This window comes from Hibiscus syriacus, unplaced genomic scaffold (assembly GCF_006381635.1).
Source record: "Hibiscus syriacus cultivar Baekdansim isolate YM2019G1 unplaced genomic scaffold, ASM638163v2 tig00009861_pilon, whole genome shotgun sequence".
Lineage (NCBI taxonomy): Eukaryota > Viridiplantae > Streptophyta > Magnoliopsida > Malvales > Malvaceae > Hibiscus > Hibiscus syriacus.
The window spans coordinates 5357-9438 of record NW_024062204.1 but is presented as its reverse complement, the minus strand read 5'-3'; the positions used below and the strand labels follow the sequence as shown (position 1 = coordinate 9438).

The 4082-nt window shown below is 39.5% G+C and overlaps 1 pseudogene; it reads right to left on the bottom strand.

The window, feature by feature from the left end:
* Nucleotides 1-753: 753 nt before the first annotated feature.
* Nucleotides 754-3450, bottom strand: LOC120203371 (annotated as a pseudogene).
* Nucleotides 3451-4082: the final 632 nt, after the last annotated feature.

Here is a 4082-nt window from a genome sequence, read left to right as displayed (position 1 = left end):
CGATTCAAAGTTTAGTAAGTAAAAAAAAGAGTAAAATTCAATAAGGAATAATGTAATTTACCCTAATTTAAAATATTTTGACTCCTAATTCAATTCAATTTGCGAGGTTTAATCATCTACTATTGTTGGCTTCATTTCATAGGTCCCGAAAGTATGACCTATATTTTAAATTAATCCCTAATTTTTAATTTTTTTCATTAAACGTTGTTGATGATAATTGTTTCAGTCAGACATGTGTTATCATTTAATTAGACTCGTATTTTGCTGAAGGAAAAAGTTCTAAAAAAGTTGATGCTGATGAACTAAAATCATGTTGAAACAACTTAAAATATGTGCAATTAAGTTTGTTTTAAATTACTTTGTAAAAAAATATTGAAGCACGTGTCATCAGTTGATCGAGACATGTATCATCAACAATATTCAACCAAAAAAATGAAATGATTCGATTTGGATGGTATTAATAGCTTGAGGATCAAAATAGAATGTTTTAAAGATGAAAGACTAATTTGGAATGAAGACATAGTTTAGGGACCTACTATGTAGTTAACTAATGATTATTATTCCGAAATTATGCTTATGAAAGGACAAGAAACACATTTGATAGAACAAAAAGTAAAAATAGTAACAATGGCGTTTATAACTCATTTGAATGCCGATTAGACCATGTCAAGAGCAAAATGTTGTACCAACTAAATATACTTCCAAAGGATAACTTGAAAGAGAAGAACCGGCAATAGGTGGACCATTAACCGGTGTTTGTCCTCTTAAAATGTCTTAAAAAGCAGTCCACCGTGTGTTGCGAAGAAGGAAGCGAAGACGAGTGATTCGACCGCCATTAGCTTGATGAGGATGTTCAGAGATGGCCCGGAGGTATCCTTCAGTGGATCCCCGATGGTGTCACCGATAACGGCTGCCTTGTGTGGATCTGAACCTTTGGGGCCGAGGGATTTTGCATATGATGAAGCACCAGCCTACATTTCATCATAAAATCATGAGCATCGATATACAAACGTTACTTTTCATAAGACTGGATCATAGGAAATCAAATAAAAGAAACAGGAGACACCTCGATGTACTTCTTGGCGTTATCCCAAGCACCCCCGGTGTTGGATGCAGATATAGTAATCTGCACACATTACCGAGACGGAACGGCAGTTATGACAGTCGGTAGGAAACATCTCAGGCTATGTCTTATAATCAGTTTAAAATTACCTGGACACCAGAGACAAAGGACCTAAAAGGACACCAGAGAGAGTTTCGACGCTGAAAAAGTTCCCAACGACAAGGGGTGTGAGCATAACAAGAGCACCTGGGGGAATCATTTCTTTGATGGAAGCGTCGGTTGAGATCTTTACACAGGTAGCATAGTCAGGCTTAGCAGTGCCTTCCAGAGACCAGGGATTGAGTTGAACTGTCTGTGCACTTCCTCGACCATCTTCAAAGCTGCACCTCCCACACTCTTCATGGTCATAGAAGAGAACCAATAAGGAAGCATTGCCCCAACAAACAAACCAATAAAAACTTTAGGGGTCCGTACATAAACCGTTGAGATGGAAGCGCAGCTCACAAATGCACCAAAGAGAGCAAGGGAAACCAGGGCTGCTGAACCAATGGCAAAACCCTGAAAAGAAATGCAGCATGCTCAAATGAAAGTAATTTGGAAAAAATGGCCGACCTGCTTCACTAGACCAAGACAACATCAGTGCCAACCGAAACCTGTGTTCGAACTTGTTATGCCAAACCAACGTAAAAGAAGAAACAAGTGTCCTGCTTACCTTCCCTATAGCAGCAGTGGTGTTGCCTGCAGCATCAAGGGCATCGGTTCTCTCACGAATTCTGTGGCTCATGCCAGCCATCTGAGCAATGCCTCCAGCATTATCGCCGATGGGACCATAAGCATCGATAGCCAACCCAGTAGCTACGGTGCTTAGCATTCCCAGGGCAGCAACAGCAATGCCATACATAGCAGCAAAGCTAAAACTAACGAAAATACTGACAGCGATAGCAAAAATGGGAATAATGCAAGACTTGTAACCCAATGCAAGGCCAAAAATAACATTAGTTGCAGCTCCAATCCTGCAGGAATCAGCACATCTTGTACAGGGCTGCGGAAGAAAACAAAGAAAGTGTTTAAAATCAAAGACGAGGGAAAGGACAAATCAAGGAGAAAAAAAATAATGCTATCAAGACTTTTACCTGTATGCATTGCTAGTATAGTACTCGGTTACAAACCAATAATTAGGCCAGCCCAAAGACCAACAGCAACGCACAAAAATAGTTGCCTGCAGAAGAAACTCATTGTTACACACTCATTCAAGTCAGGCAAAACTTCTGAAACTTTTCAAAGAAAGAAAGGGCTTACCAGTTCTTGACAGCTTTCTGGTCTCCAAAATTGAAAATGGTAAAGGAAAATGGAAGAGCTATCCAACTAACAATCCCAATTGCAATGGTCATGAGAATAGTGGAGATGATGAGTTGCCTCTTCAATGCTGGCTCAATTTCCTTAACAGTCTTGATCTCAAAGAAATCAGTTGCGAATAATGTTGTGATCAAACAACCAACAATACCTACAGAACTGATGATGAGAGGATATAACATTGGAGTCAATTCATGATTGATGCCAAAAGAAGAGGTTGAAGCAACAAGTGCAGCACAAGATGATTCAGCATCCAAAAAGATCAGATCCCATTCCAGCTATATCGCCAACATTATCCCCAACATTATCAGCGATCAGCTGAAAACATGGAAACAATTCGGTCACAATCCGAAAGGAAACACCACAACACACTTTTCCAACTTCAGGATGCTAGAATATTTGCATAGATATTACTTACAGCCGGGTTTCTAGGGTCATCCTCAGGAATGTTCCGTTCCACCTTGCCCACAAGATTAGCACCCACATCAGCAGCTTTGGTGTAGATTCCTCCACCAACTCTGCCAAAGAGAGCCATGGATGAACCTCCAAGCCCATAACCGGTGATTGCCTCAAAAAGACCACTCCAGCCATCATCGTAATAGAGCATGAACAAGTTGATGGTAATGTAAAGCACCAAAACTTTGCAGCAAGAAGAAAGCCCATGACAGCACCAGACTTAAACACGGTTATAAATGCCTATCCAACTCCCTTTCTTGCCTCAAGGGTGGTTCTAGCATTTGCATAGGTAGCAATTTTCATCCCAAGAAATCCATAAACAACTGAAAGCAAGAATGATATGGTGCTGAATGCAGCAGTGGCAAGAGCAGCCTTGCAGATATTGGATTTGTCGTACGTGCAAGGCTGCTCTTTGAACTGAAACCCTCAACTGAGCCAAGGAAAAGGAAAATCAAGATTGCAAAAGCAACCATGAAAAGGCCAACATACTGGTACTCGGTGAAAAGAAATGAGGCAACTCATACACATACGCATACAAATACGCATACAGATACACATATATACATACGTACATACATTTACATACACACATGTACATGCACGTGTGCATATGCATATAATCAAGAGAGCTTGCACGTGCTGCAAATTTTCACGGCTTTTTTTTAAAGATAAATAACCAACAATTTATTTTAAAAAATCGTAACACTTCAACATAAGAAAACATGAAGAAACGGAGTGCTCCGAGACTTTTTTTTTCCTCTCCCGTAACAATTCACGAAACAACCAAATTTATGCCAACAAACAAAAAACTTCACCAACCAAACATTTTAAAAAACAAACAATGAGAAACGAAAGATCTGAATTTTAAGAACGCAAAACTAATAATTTTTTTCTTTGAGTCCTTGCTGCAAACAAACATTACAAAATAAGATTTTTCAGAAGAGGAGTAGAGAGATGGTAGAGAGAAAAGTAGTGAGAGAAAAGTTGAAAGGGAAGGTAGATTCCGGTGAGGTCTGGAAGGCTTTTGTAGACAATCTCAGCAGGAGAGTATCACGACGTGTGTTAAGGGAAATTTTTTCGTCTCAGGGATCTGTGGAGAGAGTTTTCATCCCAAAAGAAAGTAGAAATCCAAAATATAAATTTTCCACTTTTGCATTTGTTCAGTTTGAGAGTGAAAATGGTTTGAAAAGGGCAATTGAAATGTTAGATG